This window comes from Harpia harpyja, chromosome 7 (genome assembly GCF_026419915.1).
Source record: "Harpia harpyja isolate bHarHar1 chromosome 7, bHarHar1 primary haplotype, whole genome shotgun sequence".
NCBI lineage: Eukaryota > Metazoa > Chordata > Aves > Accipitriformes > Accipitridae > Harpia > Harpia harpyja.
In genome coordinates, this window is record NC_068946.1 from 26,174,537 (window position 1) to 26,197,921 (window position 23,385).

General features: G+C 40.3%; 1 protein-coding gene and 1 non-coding gene across 2 annotated transcripts in view; both read left to right on the forward strand.

The window, feature by feature from the left end:
- Window positions 1–314: 314 nt before the first annotated feature.
- The window catches only part of SPATS2L (spermatogenesis associated serine rich 2 like), a 147,205-nt gene continuing 124,134 nt past the window's right edge, over window positions 315–23,385 (forward strand). Inside the window, exon 1 of the mRNA XM_052791566.1 lies at window positions 315–408. The gene's annotated coding sequence lies outside the window, so the exon portion shown is untranslated. The remainder of the gene's footprint in view (window positions 409–23,385) is intronic.
- LOC128144643 (U2 spliceosomal RNA) lies at window positions 22,893–23,048 on the forward strand. Its single transcript, XR_008236151.1, has one exon. It is a non-coding gene; the product is annotated as a U2 spliceosomal RNA (small nuclear RNA).

Here is a 23,385-nt window from a genome sequence, read left to right on the forward strand (position 1 = left end):
TCTAGGGTAAATACTAGGATTTGGATGTATATTGCATTTAATTTCGTGGATGAATGACATTTTTTTGCTAGGGACACTAGGGCTTTAAGGAACCTTCTCTCAACAGTGTGGGTTGCCTAGCATGCATTGATTCTTCAGTGTGATCTGTGTCCATGTTGCATACTGTGAAAATCAATAAAGAACAACAGACAGAGTTTCTCTGGACCGAACAGTATGTGCTCAGACTCTACCGGGCTGGACCACGCTGGAAGACAGTGTGGCTGTCTGCCACCTTCCTGGGACAGAAACATGTATAAATACTCAGTTCAGCTTTTAGCTGTGAGACCTGAAATTGGACCTTACACTGTACTTGGTCACTGAATGAAGCTGGTGTTTGTTTAGCAAATTTTTCACATGTGCTCAAACAGGGTAAGTACCTAAAATCCATTTTTTTTTTTTTCACCTGACTTGAAGTACCTGTTGTGGTTTAACCCCAGCCAGCAACTAAGCACCACGCAGCTGCTCACTCAATCCCCCCACCCAATGGGATGGGGAGAGAATCAGGAAAAAAGTAAAACTTGTGGGTTGAGATAAGAACAGGTTAATAGAACAGAAAGGAAGAAACTAATAACGATAGTAATAACAATACTAAAATTACAGTAATAATAATAAAAAGATTGGAATATACAGAACAAGTGATGCACAATGCAATTGCTCACCACTTGCCGACCAACACCCAGTTAGTTCCCGAGCAGTGATCCCTCCCCACCCAACTCCCCTCAGTTTATATACTGGCCATGATGTCACATGGTATGGAATATTCCTTTGGCCAGTTTGGGTCAGCTGCCCTGGCTGTGTCCCCTCCCAACTTCTTGTGCCCCTCCAGCCTTCTTGCTGGCTGGGCATGAGAAGCTGAAAAATCCTTGACTTAGTCTAAACGCTTGTCCTGGTTTCAGCTGGGATAGAGTTAACTGTCTTCCTAGTAGCTGGTACGGTGCTATGTTTTGAGTTCAGTATGCTAAGAATGTTGATAACACTGATGTTTTCAGTTGTTGCTAAGTAGTGTTTAGACTAAAGTCAAGGATTTTTCAGCTTCTCATGCCTAGCCAGCAAGAAAGCTGGAGGGGCACAAGAAGTTGGCACAGGACACAGCCAGGGCAGCTGACCCAAAGTGGCCAACGGGGTATTCCATACCATGTGATGTCACATCTAGTATAGGAACTGGGAAGTGGGGGCAGGGGATCGCTGCTCAGGGACTAGCTGGGTGTCGGTCGGCGGGTGGTGAGCAATTGCACTGCGCATCATTTGTACATTCCAATCCTTTCATTATTACTGTTGTCATTTTATTAGTGTTATCATTATTAGTTTCTTCTTTCTGTTCTATTAAACCATTCTTATCTCAACCCACGGGTTTTCCTTCTTTTTCCCGATTTTCTCCCCCATCCCACTGGGTGGGGGGGGGGGGTGAATGAGCGGCTGTGTGGTGCTTAGTTGCTGGCTGGGGTTAAACCGTGACAACACTACTTGGCAACAACTGAAAACATCAGTGTTATCAACATTCTCCTCATACTGAACCCAAGACATAACACTATACCAGCTACTAGGAAGAAAATTAACCCTATCCCAGCTGAAACCAGTACCAAATCTGGCTAGGTGCTCTTGGAAATCTTAGTAGATATCTAAACAGCTTTGTATGCCTAAGTCCCTGATCTTTGGATAGAGGCAGTAGGGACTTGGGCTTCTGTATTCAAGGATCCTGGGCTTGGTCTTGAAATTGTTGTCTGGGACTTTATTGTGTAGCTCCTGTGAAATGGCTAATGGCTTGAGACATTTTTTCTTTTTTTGTAAAAAGTTTATATATTGAGAATCGATATGCCAGTTTTCAGCACTTTTTGATATTGCGTTTGGTTGATACACTGAGTGAAGGTGTTAGTTTCATTAGTTCAGTTTTGTAAATACTGCATTAGCTTTAAAATGCCACATGTAACTTCAGGATATGTTTTCTGTAACTGCTCAGCAAGCAATGCCTTTGAGACAGGTCTGATTTATGAAGTGATCTATGCATATCAACTATCTTAATTCTTTCAGTTCTTGATAGATGGTGACTGAGGCTAGTTATATGTGCCTAATGATCATCCAGGAAATATGCCTAATACAAGAAAAGGGAGAGAGGGGCGTGAGAAGCTCTGTCTGAAATAGTGTACTAAAAAAGCTTCTGGTTGAATTCTGCCATACTTCCAATGCAATGTCCTGTAATGCAGTAAAAACTGAATCCACTGCAGCTGGGAACAGCATTTTAAAAATAAAATTCTGACTGAGGTTTTCAGGTTCATACCAATGATTGATTGATTTAATCATGACTGCATAATAGTGAACTGAGAGCTAAACAAATTTCCACACTCTGCTTGCAGAATTTGATCAGTTGCAAATGAAAAAGTAAATTCACTGTTGTAAAGAATTACACTTTAAAGCTGCCACTCCACCCCTTAAAATGAATAACATTTCATTACTTTTTGGAAATGGCAAATAACCAAAATAACAAATTTGGTCAGTGGAGAGAGTCCCCTTCCAGAAAGCTAAAATGGGAAAATAATTTGAGTCAGGGAAGTTCTTTAATGCCTTATTTTGGGCAGCAGCCTAGTTAAAAAAATTGGATCACATTCACAAATCGGAATGTTGCATTTTTCCACAGAGCTGGCTCCTGCAAAGAAGAGCAATGACAGCTTGGGAGTACCTGTTTTCTCTCAAAGCCTGCTAGTCTTTTGAAAACTCCAGAGCATGCTTTATTTTATTGCAGATTTTTTTGAGTCCCTGCAGGATTTCACTAAATTAGTAATCCTCCCTACAGGGAATTTTTCCTTTCTGATCTCTGTTACAAGCAGTTACACAAAACAGGGGTTAGTAATGGGAGTTCAAGACTGATCATGGAGCACATTATGGAGGTGGGCTAGAAAGGGCAAAGTGCAGGTGTTCTGGATATGGTTCTGACCATCCTGTTTGTAGTGCCTGTACTCTAAACATTGGTGCAAGTTAGCCAGGCTGGCTGGCATGGTTGTGGCAGCTGCAGGAAGCCTAGCTGGCTCCAGTCATGCTGTAGAGCACTGGACAGTGCTGTGTGGGCATATCCCAATGCCCGTGCCAAAACTTTGCAAAGAGCAGCTATGGTGCAACCTGTGCTAAGTGATTTGGTAAATGTGCTCCCAGAACGAATCATCTTGGTCCCAGAGACTTTCAGTACGCTGAGGGGATGGTTTAGAGTATTGAGCTGGAGCTGGAAGTTGTCATCTGAATAATCACATGTAGTCCCTGGCACTGCCTAATGCTACATCTCCTAACCTTATAGGACTCTCTTATTAAACTAGTTGTGGTTTTTTTCAACAATATAACAGGAGATTGTTCCAGATCTTTAGCAGGTGCCGAACTTGAGCATAAACATTGCTTGGCTGATGCTTCCCTGACATCACCTTCTTTTCACTGCTTGCTGCACCTTGACAATAGTACAAGAGTGAGTCTGTCTTTTTGAGATATATTTGTGCACCTTCATGGAAGTGCAGATGTTTGTGTGTCATGGTGTGAATAGGTTGGGTATAATTGGGACACTTGTTTGATGCGCATCAAAGAGTAGTTAAAAAAAATCAAGCTCCTGTCTCTTTTTGTCTTCCAATCCTGTCCTCATTGGAGTTGCCAGACAAAAGTCTGTACTTAGCTGAATCTTGATAGACTGCACAGCACATAAAAATAGACAAAGATGGGTAGCTATAGTCATAGAAGTCATAGATTCAGACTGACTAGCCAGTTTTGGACAAAGCCAATATCCTGACTTTGGAATGTCAACATCGGTGGCTTTCCCCCCCACCAAGGCATAATTTTCCGTTTTGGACAAAATGATAATTTTGTCTACGGGTTATATATTTTTCTGGAAGCTTTTTGAATGCTTATTATTAGTCTGTATATTTTGGAGCCCAGAAATACACTTTTAAAAGCAGGAAATAACTTGTTTGTCGAGCTTTTTTCAACTGAAGCCTGTAATTTGCTGCAATACTCTTTATACCAGGTACAGCTGATAATGGTGATCAGTTTTGGCCATTTCAGTCTCTGTACCTTTTTCTCTTTCTCAGCCAAGGTGTTCAGGATTCCTACCAAACCTGCAATTACAGGGAAGAAGAGTGAACAGAATAAGAAGTATTCTATAGAGGTGCTGGATTTTGTCAGAAGTCCTACAAAGATAAAATGGTTCTAGATGATTTTTGGATGTGTTTATCAATGTTCACTAACATTGTAAACCCTTTGGTGGTTTAGTTTGTTGAGCATCTCTAGGTTTATGATTGACTCATCTCTGTATTCAGTCATATGGCCACAAGCCCAAAGCTTTGTTGTTTTGCAGAATGAGTGGTTTGACAGTACTGCTCCAACATTGTGTGGGCTGGTCTGCCCACATATGCCTACAAGTATGTATAAAGCCAGCTGTTTGCAAACGTCTTTGTGTCACATGTCATGTTTTAAGGATAGTGTCTTGTTGACATGCCACTTCCACTCATGGCCACCTCTCTTTCCAGATGGATTGTAGCTCCTCCCAGTGGTGATCTCAACTGGTGTTTATGTAGAAGAATAACTAAAAGTGTTTGATGTGGCTTTGGCTGTCTTTAGTACAGCAAGCAAGTACAGAAAGCAGTCCTACTTGAAGAAATTCCACATTTCCCTTTTTTTTTTTTTACTTGTCCTCTCAAGGCTGTTCCCAGGCAATTTGCACCTTTTTCTACTCCTGCTTATACATGCAAAAATCACAAGTAGCACCATGGGAAGCAATGAAGTCATACAAGAATAAGCTAGGAAGAATGAGAGTAAGGTCTGTACTGTGATGTGTCCTCTTCTTGCCAAAGCAAGCTGTATGGGCATTGATTTCTCCCTGCACCTTTCACTCTGGTACTATGAAGTGCTTTTGCTGCACTGGTAGTAAGTAAAATTCTTTGAATGTGAATTTAGGTTGTGTAAGGCCCCTGCATATCAGAAATATAAACTAAACTGGTGTGCCTAGTCCATCACAAGCGTGAAGTGAAATGGCTTAGGTTAATCCACCATGAAGGCACTTGAGCAGAAGGTGATAGTACCCAATTTATGGGCTGTAATTCTTTTACCATCATGGAAGCATACTTTTAGTTTGCACAGAAACTGTAAATACATCAGTCTTCAAAATATAAACCATGGAAATGACATGGCTTGAGCTACAAGCTGATGTTTGCTGTTTGTTATTGATCCTTTTTTTTAATATGCAGAACAATGAGAAAGAGATTAACTCAGATCATATATCCTTGCTTATTTGTGCTCTTTCAACCTTCTTTATTGCTGTTGATTTTCCTTGTTTTTTTCTTTCAGATGTTCTTTTTCCCAGCAGCATTTCAGCAAACTGTGCCCAGATAGATTTAGATCTCCTCTAAGGAGTGAGAAAAATGTCCAAGGTTGGACGTACATTCACACTCACTGTGGCATTCAATTTATAGTAAAATATGGCCATTAATGAGATGAGAGAGCAGGCAAAACGAAAAGGATGCCTTCTCTTTTCCAATCCCTTGAAAAAATCATGAAGGCACTACAACCCATCCATCATGGTTGTGCTGGGACTTTATAGCCAGGCCTCCAGGCTGTGATTGCTGAAGATTTTGTGGCACGAAGTCACAGCTATTTTTGCTCACATAATCCTCAAGCCAGTCAGGATTTTTAACTAGCTTTCCCTCATCCCTACTTCTTCCACTGTAAATTAGAGAGGTCTGAGGCTGGTTTGAAGGTACATTTCCTGCCCACCTATGGGCTGCATGTCTGGCTATGGTTGACTGGAACATTTCTCCTCTGGACTTGATGGGAAATGCTTTGAGCTGAAGAGAGTAGGCTGTGTAAATCCGGATCTAAAAATATGTTGATAACTTTTGACTAAGTAGAAACTGTACAGAGATCACCTTACTCTCCTGACAAGAGGTGTCACCAACAAGGAGTCAGCTCATGGTCCCTGTTGATGTGAAAGTTAGAAATACCAATGTAACTTGTAGCCTGCCAAATTAAAATTTTCCTTCCAAGTATACACGTTTTTCTGTATTTCAAAGGGGGCTGTTACTGGCTTTTTATATGCACTGAATATTTATAGCAATTTTTCTGCTCATAAAAAAATAATATAAAGAGGCTGACAGCAATAGTCAAGAAGTGCATAATCCAGACTGCTTGTCCAAACACATTCTTCCTAACTTACACCACGTCCTTTTAGTCACTTCCTAGAGCTTGTATGAATGGATAAAGCAGGTTAGAGGCCACCAGCACCCTAAGCTTTTTCCAGAAGACCTTAAACTGCCATTCTACCACCAGGACTATTCATTGGAGCTGGCCACAGTGAGAGTGTGAATGCAGATCCAGCTTTGGACATTTTTCTCACTCCTTAGAGGAGATCCAAAGTAGAAGTGAGAGATTCCTAACTTCAAAGGAAAACAGACAAAAAGGATTCCCTTGGGTAATTCTAAATAATACCTGCTCTGAAGGGATTGATTTTGGATTGCTAGTAAGGCTAATTCTTGTGATTAAAGTCAACATCTGAGAAGGAGTCCTGTTCAGTGTGTGAGAGATAATAAGCCCTTAGCTCAGGCTTGAGTCAGAAGTTTGGTCGTGAGTAGACAAGATCTGTGCTGAGATGAATCTCCACCCAAAATGAGCTTTCCCTTGGGGAGTTATGATCTTTGGGGAGTTATGATCAGCTGTGAGATCAGCAAACTAATTTCCACTTCCCATCTCTCCAAATGTATTTCCATGGGCAGGCAGCTATGCCTGTACAATATAAATGAAACGTATAAGCGCATGGCAGGAGTAATTTTCCTTAGAATAAGGAGAGCAAAAAATAAGTTCCGCTCAAGTCCTTAGAAGTATGTTTTAGGCTTCTTCCTCTTCACTCCATTCCCACCCTTACCCAAATTCAGTCTAAGCAATTCCATGATGGTTTCCTTCATAAATATTCTTACTCCTTTTTGAATGCTTTCTCTTCATTCATTTCCAGACATAACCCTCAGATTGTCACAGAGCTGTATGTATTTATCATTGTGGCATTTGAAATTATGTAAATTACTTGCAGACGCTCTACCAGACTGTAACCAAACTTGGCTGTGTCAGTTTTAACATACACATGACAAAACCACATTGGCTCTGAACAGGACTCCGCATAATAAGCTCTCTGGGTTCTCCTTCTACATAAACACTTTTATGTCCTTCCTAATTAGAAACAGGAGCCTGTTTCAAAGTTCATGTGATAGCAATCAGGCCAAAGAATGAGGCACATGCAATATCTGAATCGTTTTATGATAATACTGCCAGGGATCTGAAGTTTATTTTTGGGGAAATACATGTGTGTGTGTGTGTATACAGATATATGTATATGTGTGTGTGTGTGCGTGCGTGTATACACACGCACATATATATATATATATAAAAAAGTTAAACAAGCATAACCAGTAAAGCTTCATGGAATATTTAATGTGGTACATTTACAGTTCATGCATTTCAGTATATATTTCACATGGCATATTGTTGACCTTAAACTTAAGTGAATATTTTCTTGCCCTTATGTCTTAATGTCTTTCAGCATGAACAGATCTTGAAGCTGCTTTATGAATTGGCAGCAGCACTGTGGTTTACTGAAATAAAAATATGAGAACAATCTGCTATTAATTATATAAATCTCCACACAAAAAGTCCTTCAGGTTGGCAGTATGTTAGCAGTATACATCAGTAACTTTTATCTTACAGCACTACTTCATAATATGGCAATATTTGAACATGAAGTACTTAAAATAGCTGTGGCCAATTTAACTCTGGGCAAATGGGGAATAACTTCATTATTGATCATTTATTGACAGATAAACTGGCACAAGTAAGTGAGGACATGATTTGACTACAACAACCCAATTAAGAATTTCTTGACAAAAATTACTCATCTGCTGTGCCAATCAACAAACAAATAATTTTCAAGTTTTCCTTTGATTATAAATCACCACAAACTGTAACTTTCTGTGCACTGATATCCCGTGAGTTGTAGACTGGTAGGTGGTACAGAAGCCGGGAAAGAGGATGGAGAGAAGGCAGATGGTAACGAAGAAAGCCCTCTGTTGCATGAAAGAGTGTGTTTACAAGTTGCAGTAATGATGGGGGTAATGAAAAAGCAGAGATTTCATGTCCTTAGTAGATCCATCTCTTGGGGCTGTAATGTTACTGGAGAATAGTGGGAAATTCAGAGAAATGTTGACAAAAATTCCCTAAGCTGATTGAAGAAGCCAAAAATGTTGATGAATTGCACACTAGTTGGTGGGGACCACTTCACGAAGATAAAGATGTGGCCTGGCTTAGTACATGTAGTTGAATCTGGTTCCCTTCAATAACTCATCAGCATCTGTTTCAGTCCTGATTGCTTTCCATCTCCAATTTATATCACTTTAAACTCCCCCAAAAGACCAGTTTAATATTTTCGTGTTTAAGTTTCTCTTCCCATCAGAATCCCACTCCACTGGAAACAAATCCTGCTGCTTTTGTCCTGCTTTGTGTGAATGGGGCAGTAACGTTTATCCCAGGTGAACTTTTCCATTTAATTTTTTTAATAACTTTGTACCTGAAAGGATTGTGTGGTTTTTCTCTAAGACCTTAAAATTCAAGCTCTTTTGTTTTTCAGGAATATTATTCCTTGTACTTTGTAATTCACCTCTGTGCTTCTTCAGGAAGATATAAAAATAGCTGTTTCAAGTAGTTGCTTCAGTACACCCATGGGAGCTTCTTTCAGAATCTTGGTTTACTGCACTGTGCCCACCACTGATGTGAAAGGGATGATTCTGTCAGTTACCTGCCTTTCTCTTGACTATAATCATATACATGAAAAAGCTATGTGTAAAGACAGCAGGTTTTTACCATGTTGTTGTTGTTTGCAGGTTGTCTGTCTTCCTGTCTTTTCATCTCTCTTTAGAGAGAAAGTATTTCAAGTGTATTCTGGAAACTAGGACTATATTTTTCTTTCCCTTTTTTGACTGTGTAATTAAGAAACGCTAGCTATGTTATTACAACTCAATTTATGGTTTTCTTAGTCTGGATTGTGGCATGTATGTAATATAAAGGCTTGAAAGTGAGCTAGTTGAGAAGTTGCAACCCCAGATCAGAAGATTTGAGAGTTCAGTTTCTCTTCCTTCTGAAATTTTACATGATCTTGGATAAAAACATTTCATTTTTATGTCTATCCTCCCTCCAGGCAATAAAGACTGACTGTTCTGCTTTTCATGCAATACATTGTGTGTATGTGTGTCCACGTGTGCTAGTTCCAAGCAACAGAGCACTTAAACGTGAACATGGCTTTATTGATACTGAAGCGCTAAGATAACTATGTGTTTGTACACACCTAGTTCCACACCTAGCAGATGAAAAGCACAGCATCATTTGGGACATCTAAACACTATAATGATACAAATAATGATGGTACAGTTTACCGTATAACAAAGGGAGCATGCGTACTCTGGCGGTGAAGTCTGTTTTAGATAATTATCTGCATAGCAGATTGGGAAGAATTTCAATTAGCAACAACCCATAAATGAAAAAGCATGACGCTTTGACAAGGAAACATTAATTTAGGAGATTAATCTGCAGGATGGATGTTGATTGTAATTTCTGAAGGAAGCAAAAAGGTCAATACTTATACTAGAGTTTGTATGGTGTTAAGATAATTAGGTTGAGGTATCTTTTTATTTTAAAAAAGTATTTTAATAGCAAGATGATGTTAATTCTACAAAAACTGTCTTACACTGAGGCTAAAGTACCATAATTAGTGATGTCAGTTCAAAAACTCATGCTGGATAGAAATCATTTGACAGGAAGCTTTATATATTTTACTGGTATTGAGATATTGAATTATAATTGCTGTAGAATTTGGGGGTTTTTTCATCTTTAAAAATATCAAGCTTTCTTTTCCAATCAGCTTCTAACTGTCGCCCCACTGTTATTTAAATAAACATCCGTTCTGTACAAACTACAAGAAGATTAAACATTTCTTGAAGTCTCTGGTTAAAGCAGAATAACAGTTGCTTTTTTTTTTTTTCTTGGATTGATTCCGTTTGCCATTTGTCCCTGGCTCTAATGGAGAACTGGAGTGAGAGGCTCATGTGTCTAATGCTAGTCAGCAAAGTAAAGCCTGTGTGTCATGTGGGATTTTTTTTTTATTCTACCTTTGTAGATGGAGCCAAAGAAATTGTATTGTGCAAATAGAACCTAGAATAGCATGTATCCTTTTCCATCTGTACTGTTTTTTCTAAATTAAGTATACATTTTTTTTGTTAGTGTCTGTCACCTGAGAAATGGAAAATGAAGCTAGATTTTCTGAAATTAAACAAAGTGTATTACTTCCTTGGCATTTACAGTGGAAGTAGTGTCATTGTTGCTTCAGGGTTGAAGATGGCATACAGTTAAGGCTCAGACACACAACTGAGTCACTCCGTACCAGCTTAGTCACAGCAAATGAAACTGGGCACAGACACCAGGTAAAAGCGTGGGCCTAAAAAATCAGTAAAAGCAGTTTTAAATGTTGTTTTTCTTTGTGCTTGTTGATCTGCTCATGATTCCTACTGCCCTTCAACATGTGCCTGGTCCTATCAGCTGTGGCAGTAACAGAGTTGCATTTAGCTACTTCCTCGCCATGGCTGTTTCCTGGGCTGGACCCTCCTTGTCCAGGGCAGGCGTTTCTCTGCAACACTGACGCTTGGTATGCCAGAATAAAAGTTCTACTACAGAGTGCTCTAATGCAGCATTGATAGGTTGCTTGCTCTTGACTTGGTGGTGTGCTTTGCTAGTGTTAGATGCTCATGATATATTGTCCCTCTTTTGAAGACTCTATCTCTGAAGAGAGAGCTTTCATGTGTGGACTTCAACTGTGGTTTGATTGCTACTTGCTGTAAGGCTTTCAAGGATCCACTTGCCTTTCCCTCCTTCACTTCTTTTTGTCTAGTCAGACTGAAAGTCCTCACTCAGATAGGCTCGGTTTCTCATTTGTACAGGTAACGACTGGGTTAACAATGCAACTATGTGGTACCATGTTGACACTGCTGTTTCAGGTCTGATTGGTGTATTCAGAAGCATGAGCATCTTTGGACAGACTCACCAAATGGTACTCACAGACATCCACCTAACCCTGTGGACTCTTCTTCGTAGGTGACTGTAGTTTGGGTTCTGTGGAGGAGGTTTCTGCTCTGACTTGGCCTTCAAACATGCTTCTCTTTCCTGATGCTAGACACCAGTCAGGTAAGGTGATATAAATGCCTTTCAGCGCAGGGTAGTCTTATGTCATTTGGCACTACTTTTGGTACCCGCAGCAAAAATCCCTGTAGCCTGATTCCCTTTGCAGTTCTGTATCCTTTTCGTCCCAATAACCAAGTGCTTTGAGTATGTTTATGTTAGTGCAAAATGTAATATTTTACCTGAAAGTCAGTATATATTCAATCCCGCGCTAAGGTGCTAGTAATGGAAAGAGTTCCCAGAGCCATGGATGTCTAGATTTACAGGTGAGGTTTTCCATTCAAGTTTGATGAGACCAATTTTGCATGTATGGCTGTATTTGTACATCATGGTCTAGCTGCAGGCCAGGTAGCAGAGATGGTTACCATACTATCCTTTATGGATGGGTAGTTTCAAAGGAAAACAAAGCTGATTCCCTACGCTTCCTTCTACAGGCTATAAAAATACTCTTACGTAATAATTAGATACCTCAGCTCAGTTTTCAATGAAAATGATAAAAAATCCTACTGTTTTGTGAAATTGACTTTCCACATTAACAGTGCAGGTAGGCAAAAGGAAATTAACATTTTGGTAAACAACAGAGGACTTCAAATATTTTAAAAGTCTCAGCTGAGCTGGTGTGTAAACAGCTACCTATTTGTGTTTAGTCCTCTGTCCATCTGCATAAAAGCACAGTCTTTTCTGAGAAAGCATCTGATCCATGAGACAACCTTACAGGAGTTTAATTAGCAAAGGAGTGTGCAAATATGGAGGGTTCTGGTACAGGTCTGTCCCACCTTGGTACCTTAGAAAATGGGACAAATGAGTTCGGTGGCTTCTGGGCCAAATCTAAGACTGCTAGAAATGAGGGCAATTCTGTTGAGACAAGTGGAGTCATAGTTACTTGTTACCATTTTTAATTAAACAGGCAGAGTTCATTACTACAGTGCAGCAGGGAGAAATCTGGAAATTAAATAGGCTCATAGTTATTAACAGGTTAATGGCTTTTTAAAATAAAACTGCCATGTCATTAATTCGTATGTTACCTCAAGGTTATTGTGTTTTGATGCAGGTGTACTTCAGAGCAAGAGTTTTGTCCTGGGCAATAACTTAGTTATGTCACTTGGCACTGAAAAATAAGACAACAGTGGTGTCTGATGTATGAACAATATGCTAGAGAACAAGTGTGTAGAAAGCTGATACAAAGTGTGAAAATGTAAATCAGGTGCCTGCCAAGCCAGGACATGTGTGAAACAAATGTTATCACAGTGGTGCTGACATGTGTTAGCAGCAGCCAGCATGTGGGTTTCTGCTAGTGCTTTTTATTTACATCTTTCTACTGAGTGAATCCCAGCTCTATCTTTTCCATGTAGAAAGCTGCTGTCCTTTTATTTTTCTGTATCACAACAGATAGGTAATGTGGTGGTATGACTGGTTCTGGACTAGTCCACGCCCTGCAGCCCCTGGAAAGGGGTGGAGGGTCCTGCTTTCCACCTGCCTCTGGCTCCTCGTGTAAACCTTGAGAGTTCACCCATCCTCACTAGCAGAGATAGAAAGGTGTGAAGGTGACTGAATGCTGAAATGAAGTACAAGTTGTTAGATCTGCAGATCCTGTGTTGACCCTCTTGAGATGCACAGCTTCTGTATCAAGAAGCAAAAAGCCATGTGGTGAGGCAGGTGGGAATGAATTCTCTGAAATTTTGAGGGGGGGGTGGGGAGAAAAGGTATTGAGATATTTAAAAGCTCAGCCCAGCACATACATTTAGAGCACTGCAGAAGGAACCCTGGAAGCTAGACTGGGAGCAGGACACAGGGACAAGTTGATGGAGGGATCTGAAGGTAGCCTGCTGGTTCCCATGGAAGTGAAGTGCCAGGTTTCTGCTTTTCGTGCGTGAGCTGGAATGTGTCCCCAAAGGACACCTATATGTACAAACATGAGACTTAATACTTACAATTTTAGATGAGGACTATATCACAGGATTTTAGCTGCAAAAGACCAATTTATTTTGCATGTAATGGTCTTCAGGTGAGCAGTATCTGGAATCCCAAACTAGATTTCCCAAATACCTACTCTAGCTCACATGAAAGTTAGGTATATAGATGGAGGAAAGAAGTAGAAAGTAGAGGAAAAAAGATGAAGAAAACAAGCAGGAGATTCCAGCTGAGGCTTTCTTAGCATAAGAGGAACAGAGTATTTATCCCATCTGTCATGTAGACTGTTCTCCTCTGTGTGTCCTCAATGGGTACGTCCCATCTGATCCTTGCAGGCCTGAGGTACCTAACCCAGCCTCTGGCTGAGGAGACATAATCCTTTAGGGTCTGCTTCAGAAGCATTTGCTGACAACTTAACTCCCTCTCTTTCCAACAGGACCTTTCAGTATGTTCAGTGTGATTTTCATCGCTAGGATCTTGCTCAGGGAAATGCAGGTTGTACAGCTGTGTAATTCACAGCCAGTGGCTGAGCTACTCTTTCTTGGTGTTTGTTGGGTTGTTACTTACTAGGCTGTTATCTGCCTTTCTGCTTGTTGCCTTCCAGTTCCCCTATTCAACTGACCAAAAACATTCCCTCACTTCAGTAGGTGGGTATAGCTCTAATAGACAGGTCATGTATTCATAACCATGGTGCTGCCCCTTTATTCGTTTTAATTATTTACTGTAGCAGACTGCAATCTTGTCATATTCCCCTACATTGCCAAAAACATAAAATCAAAGTTGATTGACTCTTTTGGTATCCTTGTAACTCATCTTAAATGGCAGTAACGTTATCTAGAGAGTCAACAGCATAAAGGAACACCTTATGGGCTCTTCTGATAAAGAGCTGCACCAATTTTTACCATGTGAGAATCTAACCCATTGTATGGGAATCTGTTACATATTTTTCTATATGTACCATAAGGCCTGGGTCCTGCAAACATGTACATGTGCGTAATTTTACTTGCTGGTTGGTGCCATTGCTCTGCGATTGTCTGTCCCCTTATTCAAACAGAATAACATTACAAAAAGTATTGCTGAATAAAGAGCTGTAAGAATCTGTGTTGGAAGGGGTATCCAAGCTCTATTTCCCCCATAATTATAGGACCCATTTAAGTCATCTATAAATGCCCATGGTCATTGTTAAGTCTGTGTGATCTGATGGATAAATACACACAGAGAGCTATGTATTCCATGCTTTTAAATATTCTCAGTTTACCACAACTTCTGTCCACGGGCGCCAAACATCATTGTTTCAAGAGGCAGTTTACATTGGGAGTAGTTAAAAAAGGTTACTGTTAGCATTGAAATAGAGTTGATCATGTTGTAGCATGAACCAGATTTTTCTTCTTGTGGTAAGACCCTTCCAGCTTCAGATTTGAAAACCTTAGGCCCTGATCCAGTCTTTCCAATGCTTTTGCTGACAGCTGGAATAGGCCTTCAGTGCTCACATATTGGCCCACTACCTGCTAAGTCCTTGGCTCCTCCGTTTTCTGGCATCTTCTGCAATAGATTAGATGATACAAAAAAATGCCTTGGCTTCTAGTTGCAATTTCACATATGGTAAAGTGAGCTCAGCACTTAGTTATGTTTTTTTTTTCCTCGATCCTCCCTCCTGGTGACAATTCCAAGAGCATATTTGGAAAATGGAAGCAGAAAATAGGAAAAATTGAAGCAGGTAGTGGAGATCTGAAAGTATGGAGGTCTTGATACAAGCGTGATATGTCAACAGAAAAACCTCTTCAAACCATCTCTGCAAAGTCACAGAAGAAAATATGATGCATGGGTTTTGTGCAAAAGATGAAGAATCTGGGATGTTAATGCTCTGAGCTAATTTGGAGGTGTCTGTGCTGGCCTGATACAGAGGCAATAGCACGAATGAGAAGGATTAAAACCTATTAGTTAGCCAACACTTGTTGGAAACACAGAAATTGAGTGAAGCACTAACAGAGCCAATAGGACAGGAAACATCTGTCATACTGGCACAGTCAGCATTGTAACTGAAAAGGACCTTACCTTTGCAGACTTTGCTAGGGCAGGCTGAAGAATTTTGTGTTGAACTATATAGTTAACATTTTAGAAAGCACATTCCAACTTTTTGCATCAGTGACAACTATGTGTTATTTTAAGCTCATCTTTGATGAACTAGAACTTGTTTATTTGATCCTGGATATTTGATCAGATTTTTTTAAGCTATCCTCTTGATAGACCACTACTAAATGTCTTCCTCACTCATATACACATTTGCAGTTCAGCCACTGAATTAAAAAAAAAAAAAAATCTGTAGTCATGACCATTATGTCTAAACATTTATCTCTTTAAATGCAGTATTCCTAAAGTCAGTAAGTGTGGGTCTTTTTAAGTGACAGAAAAAGCAGAATTGCAGCTGCAAGTCAGGCACTGAATTTATAGAGATACATCAAAGTACAGTAACCACAGTGAGTCCAAGTCCATCACCAGTTCCACTCTGTGGGGCAGTAATAGAAAGGAACTTGCTTGTTAAGACCATGTGCAGGTGGGATCACCAGATCACTTTACACAGGCTTACTGAGTGATTATCTCAGCTCAATATGTAATTACCACTCAACTCACAGCATCTGTCAGGACACGCATGTTTTTGACAAAGCTTGTAACAGACATAGATCTGCCTTTGAGCCAACTCTTAATTTCCTTTTCTTGCATAACTGCTGCTGCTTTATACTACAAGATCATATTGCTGGAGCTGAATGTAACAAAATTAGCATCAAGATATGATTTGGAAGAATAACAGAACTTTTCAGATGACAAACATCAAAGAGCTGATAAATGCTCCCTGGCAAACATCTGTGCTATGAAGCTTTGTTTGCATGTTTCATTTAATGGGCAAATGATTAACCAGCGGTCTGTATCTAAAACCTCTTTTAGTTTGGCTTACTTCTACTGGTTTTCTAGTAATTTAGGGAAGTGCTCCTAGCCATTCTGCAAGGCTGACGGAAGAACAGACCCATGAGATTTCAGAGATACAAGCAAGTTCCTGCTAGCTGTAAATAAGAAATGTATTATAATGTATTCACATTAGGTTGTATTTAGAGTTCCAAATATATCCTGCTGTGGGCTCCGTGGGAGATGTGCTCCTGCTGCGCATCTCCCCAGGGACACCAGGCTCTTCCAAGGTCACGCAGTGCTTTCAGTCTTACTCTGCAGTGTGTTTTCCTCACTGACGTGCAGTGTCAGCACTCTGTCCACGGCAGGGCTCTGCATACACTCAAGGGAGAGGCTGTGCTTCTGCGCTGTGCCGTATGGAGGCTGAGTGCTTTAACGCACCCTGGTGTGTTGGCATACTTCAGACTTGTCTCTGAGACTGTTACAGTTGATGCCTCACTCTTGAATGCAAAGATCAAACAGCCATGAATACCAGCTGGGCAATTCTGTTGAAGAGGAGGGTGCTTGGCTCCTGATGAGACTTGAGACAGGTGAATCTGTTGATTTTGGATACACACACTCTCTTTGGGGAGGAAAGGAACTGGATATCGGTAGCTGTGGCGGGGCCACTACCACAGGGGTCCATCCAGCAGACGGCTTCCCCAGTATAACTACATTGGTTGATGTGGATGCAGGCACAAGAGCTGTGTATTGTCACTGTAGCATGTCCACCAAATGTCCTAGGAGTATGTGCCCCATGTGACAGGAGCTGAAAAGGAAGGGGTGGCCTTCTCAGATCTTCTCTAGTAAGTCTGTCCCTGATATGGGACTCTGGCTAGATACTGTGGCTGCAGTGGATTTGTGCTTGAGTTGAAATTAACCTTTAACCTTTACAAAAGAATTGGGTAAAGGAAGCATTTTGATGCATAAACTCACTTATTCTGAAATCAATATCTACGTTTCCTGGAACTCCTTGGCAATGATGACTGGGGACTTCTTGAAATTGAATCTCATCAGCCTCAATATTTGTTTTTGCTGGAATAGTAATACATAGGTGCATCCTGGGACCATGACATCTTAATTACTAATGCAAAAATTAAATCAGAATGATGCTTTTTGAACCAACATTTTTTTATTCATGTTCCCTGTTCTTAGTATAGCACTGGTGTATGCAGTGTGATTTTTATTAATTTTCATGAGAAGGATGGGCTGAAGTTCAGTGATTTGTGAGACTTTAGCATGACTTTTGCATACAAATGTCTTAAAATACAGGAATTGTTGTTGAAGCTTATGATAGCTGGAACTGCCTGAGATCACCTTAATACTAAGTTTGTGCCCCACTTCTGCAGCAGCACAACGAACTCTGTCTCTGTTACCTAGCAAATGTTGGTTGTTTTAAACAGGTGACATTAGCATCTGAGAATTATTAAAATTTTAGTAATTATTGTAGATTCAGATGGAAAAGCAAAATTTTGCCCTTGCAAATTGTTCTTTGAAATGAATGATATTGCTAATTGCTGGGACTTAATCGAGTAGTTAAAAGAAGTGCCGGTACTGATAACACTAGAGTTGAATTATTTTTATTATGGCCAAAGTGATTCAGTTTTAAGCACTATTTATTTTCCTGTTGTGAGAACTGTTGATATGTTTGATGCATCTGACACCCTATTGAAACCAGTAGGGCATTGTTAGGGTACAGGATGTGTTTAACGGATCACTCAATAAGTTGCTGTTTCCTGCAAGGACTTGATGACAGGAGAAAATTTTTTGTTGCATGGGCTTACACAAGGTATCTGAGTTTTTGCAGTGTACTGTGGTACAACTTTGTGAAATGAGCCGCTAGTGAAATGAGCCCTGAGAATCTACATAATTAAACTGCTGAGAGCTGTAAAACCACTATGTTAAAGTACGATGTGTACTTATTGTAAGGGAGGATCTGTAAAGTTTCTGGAATAGAATCTAGCTACAAGTTGCCAGTAGTTTCTTAAACTCCTACGCAAAGGGGTTTCACATTTGGAAATTTTCATAGTTTGGGGTTGATAGTATCTTCCTTCAAAAAATTACGGGTCTGCGCTCTCTTGATAGAACCTCTTCATTCACATTTATCCAGTGGAAGTTAAAACTATTAAGCAAGGTAGGGATCTGAGATTGCTCTTCTTGCTTCTAATGTCCAGCAAGTTTTTGTAGAACTAAACGATAAAGTGTTAGTTTATAATGTGATACATCACAAAGTATTTAAAGTTTGTCATGAATTGCTTTATATAAGGACTGTGGCTGATCTTCCACGATGCAGGTCTGATATGGAAAGAGGTGTGGGGGAATGAGGGAGATCTTTCCTGGCCTATGACTGTGGATCTGTCAGGGAATGCTGCAGAGATTACCGGAACCATGAGTACTCAGCTGCTTAGCAAGTAGGGGAGAGGAGGATTCCTCATTCCATTACCCTGATATAAACTCATACAAAGCTTATTCAGGTTTTTACACAGCGAGAAGAAACTGAATCATCAGTACCCATACAGCAACATTTTATTGCCTTTAGGAACTGGATTTTGCCACCCTTACCTGCCACCAAACAGAGTAATAAATCCCAGGCTTCCACTAGGTCAGCTCATGGACTAGGATACAATCTAAGATGTGCAAGTTATTCTGAATCTGGCCACTAAATGTTTAATAGAGGTTTTAGATAAAAGGTAACATATAGGTAGTGAGGCTGCCTTGTTTTTCTTGAGTCACAGAACTAGAATAACAGGACGTTTTTGTCACCAATCACTGAGCTGCTCATTTGCATGTGGAATTCATTTGCGTCCCATTGACATTTTGGGGGAGAGCACTGGGAAGCATCTGGGAGGATCTGCACTCGATGCAGAACAGATCTCTGGCTGCATCTGAATGGGAACAAAATTAGCTTGGCCTGTAGGAAAAATTGACAAATTAAACTTGGCTTCGCGAAAATGTCTCTCAATCGTAAATTTTTGTTTGGAAAGATGCAGCAGTGCCATGTAGGTAAGGCATAGATGTTAGGTATTGGTAGGAAGGAGAATTTCGTTGTAAATCACCTTCTGGGCTGCATAGCTACCTTCCATCTTTGGGAAATTCTTGGGGATTCACTTTTTCCATCTTCAAAATGCTTTTCTGGTTTACTGAAAGGCTCTGTACAGTCCAAAGTTCTGTTCCTTACTGTGCCGACCTGGTTTGTGATCCTCTATGAAAAAGACCTTTTCAAAGATAGCCTGTGAATGCTTTCCTGGGTTCTGAAATACACCAGCTACGCACTTGTCAGCAAAATGTTCCTTTGGTTTAATAAGTACAGGAGCCAGGAAAACTTGTCCAGTGTTTACCAGGACCAAACAGTCTGGTGGAATGAGTATTCAAGGTAGTGAACCATGACTGGAGTGACACAAATGTGTGTGGACACTCTCAAAGCTGCTCTTTTGCTTGGGGTGAATGTTAATGACACTTCTGTGTCTCATGGTGGACCCATTCAGACATTAAGTCACTGGAAAAAATACTCTCTGAAAAATATGCACATGTTCCTGCTGACTCAAAATCTTGTAATAGCAGCATGCTTACCAAAAAAAAAAAAAAATTGTCGTTATTTTGTGATCTTAAAAATCAAATGTTGCCAGAAAATGTCCTGGATTCTGACTGAACACATAGTCTTTTCAGCTTGTCCAGGACACTTAGCTTCCCTGGGGCTCAATTAAAGACTAGGAGCTGCGATGTCTGTGAGTGAAGGAGGAGGCCCCTGTTGCATATAACCAGAGGCCCCTGTTGCATATAACCAGAGAGGACTTGGAGCAATTGGTGAAGTTGGACTGGAGAGAGGATATTTGTGTTAAATTACTGTATTTAGTAAATAATTCTTTTTACAAAAATATTTTTCAAAGATGCTAACAGGGTGGTGCTGATGATTTCATTTATTGACTCATTTTTATAATTGTTTTAATTTCTAGACTGGCACTGAAACTTTATCTAATCTTAATTAGTGAAAGACTACTGTCTGAGCAAACAGAGCAGCACCTTTTGGGACTGCGCCTGAGGTGAATATATTAGGGCATTTTCAACACAGTCAAGGAGTAAAAATAATTGCTCAGCTTGTGCAGTTGTGATGTGAGTGTTCTTGGCAAGGAATAGCCAGTTCTGGATTTGATGAGACTTCCTACGTGATTTTGGTCAACTTTTACTTGATCTTTCTGTGCCTCAGGAACATCTGTTCAAGGGGCTGATCATTTTCCTAGATTTGTTGGTTTGGTTGTTCTGTAAGGATCACACATTCTTCCAGGCAAAGCTGTCTCCTTCCTACCCATTATGTGTACAGCAACTGGCACAGTATGTCCTCATAGGTACCATTGTAATACAGAAGTCACTCCTATTAATAGTTATAAAGAATTCCCATTCATGTGAGCAGGAACTGAGCCTCAGTAAAACCAAGGAAAAGGTTTGACTGGGTGAGGTGGAGGGTGCACTGGCCTCGTGCTAGTGTCACCCAGAGAAATATTAAGTGTCTGCAGCATGAAGTAGGGCTGGGCATTGCATAAGCTTCCAGAGTGTTTTTTCACGCGAGAAAGTTTCAGATTCAAGATGAGCTTTAAATTCTACATTTAGTTCAGGCACCTGGAATGTTTTATTTATGTTGCATGTAGTACCTCTACAATGAAGGTTTAAGGGAGTTCCATTTAGGGTGAGAGTGGGAGAGGAAGAAATAAATCTACTGAAAAAGTCCTCTCCGTTTCTATAAAGATGCTGGCTACATGACCAGTCGCCGGCATCTTCTATGTAGGGAATACTTGCGTATAACCTTATGTATGAGCAATCCCCCCACTAAGATGCTCTCTGCTAAGAAATGCATTGCAATATGCTTAAGCAAGGAACTGATAAATGCATCACAAAATAGTGGCTTGCATTTTCTCCTTGCAATTTTTTTTTTCACATGTATGTATGTTCTTTATATGCAGGAATACATAAGTTCACGTGCTGTTTTAAGCACGTGGACAATACACACCGGCTTACAAATCAATTCAAACCTAAGTGCTTAGGTAGTATCAGTCTTGAAGATTAATTTGCAGCAGAAGCTGCTGCTAGCTGAACACTGAAAGGAACGTTAGTTTTCACTTTCTCCTTCAGTGGGTACTAAGAGGAACATGGATCCCTGAAGCCTGATATTACATAAAATTGTTATTAGGATGTGGATTCCAAATTTTGTGCGTCTTGGGTTCTATTCTTCTAGATTTAAGCATATAAAGCCAGGCCTTGGAAAGGTCTAATTGGTGCTGATTTACATCAGCTAAGGATCTGGTTCAGGGAACACGTTGGCATGCTAACTTGTACAAATCCCACTATGAAGCAATTATTGTCAGTTCCTGTATTCCTGTGGTGACTAACTTTGATTTTCACAGTATACTGTAACTGAAATGTAGTTCACAGTTAACCCAAAGTCACCTCTGAAAAACTGTTTTCTCAAGGGAGTTTATTTAAGTTTGAAAGATATACAGGCACTTAGAAATGGCAGGTAAATCCCTCACTGCATTCAAAAATCCCATTTGGTGCTTACTCCCTGTTGACTTCCATGGGAATTGAGCTTGTTTGTGTTTTTTGAAAAATCCCATGGGTACTTATATGCATCTTTATCTACTTAAAATTCTGGCTGTTGACAGTTTTGAAAGTATCGTTTGATGGCTAGCAAACTGGAGAGTTTATTTGTGTTCCTGTCCCGGATTTCAGTGATTGCTAACAAGGTCCTGTCTAAAGGTTGTAGCTTACTCTTTTGTTTAGCTTGAAGATTACCTTCTGGCAAATGCCAATTGATTGATCTTTTTAATTTATTTTGCATTTATGATATTTCTTCTGCTGTGTTTTAAGGTGTGTCAGCTGCATGGGACAGAAAGGATTTCTGCACCTGGAAGTTAAAGGCATACAACAGAAAACAGTGTTTACATATGTGGTTCCTATTGCACTGAGCAAATTTCACAAACCCAGAGTCTGACCTTTAGAGTTGACAGCACTGTATTTGGTGTGCTTGTAATTTATTTGAAGGCTTCACTGATTCTTATTTTAGCTTTTAATATCTGACACATTCCCATTACTAGGGGATTCTGCCAAAAGCAATCCAAATCACAACTGAAAAGGAAAAGATGCAGAGTCAAATGCCTCACCCCCTATTCACCGTTCATAGAAAATCTGTATGAATGGTGGTATCAGCTGTCTGCCTAGGCTGCGAGGTTAGTGATTTTTAGAAAGACTATCAGCCAGCTTGGACATGTGAAAAGTGTCTCTTCTAAAGGTCAAGTAACTAACTAGAAATGAAGGGTGAATTTTACCTTGTGAAGTGTTGGTAGTGAAGAAACTGACAGATCATCAAAGTCATCCAGCATAGCTAAATTGGATTTGAGTAATTTATGAAAGTTACAGAGTAATTTGAGCACTGGCAAGAGGCAGTAGGCATGGCTGTTTGTCTTGCTGCAACGATACTCTGCAAGAATTGGCAGCCAAGACAGGATGGACAACTGCAGCTGACACTGCCTGCCCGGTGAAAGAGCTCAGGTGGGTTTTAGCCCTCTGGATAAAGTTTGCTAACTGCGGTTCCAGACCCAGAACTGCTCTGAGGCAGCAAAGCTTCAATAGGAAACAAAAAGTCACAAACACTGCAAACAGAGAGGAAGACATCACCTGATCTCCTGCTAGCCTTTCTAACAGGGAAGGTCCAAGGGCCTTGGAGCAAAACAGAAGAGTTTTTGTGTCTGTGCTGGGTCTTACCAAATGTCTATCCAGCCTATTATTCTTCTTGGCCTTTTGGCTAAGATTGTCATGTCTGTTCTTAATCTGTTTAGTATCTGATAGATCTTTGGTGTGAGGACTTGCTATTAAATAGCTCTGTGGAGCTGGGCTGTGAACTGTGGGCTTGCTGTCTTCCCACTGCACCAAAACCCCTCAATGACCGATCACAGTAGAGTACAGTAGGAGAACAAGGCGAACAAGGCAGGGAAAATACTGCTTCCCTGTATATTCTGCCATCCTCCAGCAGTTTGCAGCTCAGGGATTTCCTAAACCAATGGTGTTATTTTTGTGGTAAACTCTTGATGGAATCTAAATAGTCAACAGACTCTTCGTCTCTTTGAGAAGCTAGGGATACGTGTGGTAATTACGAACAACATCTTTTGCTGGCTTTCTCTCTGGACCTCAGTGGATTGCTGAGCTGCAGTGTGCAGGCACAGCTGGGTTTTAGAGGCTGACAGGAGCAAGCTTGAAGGTGAATTGTGTTAAGTGTCT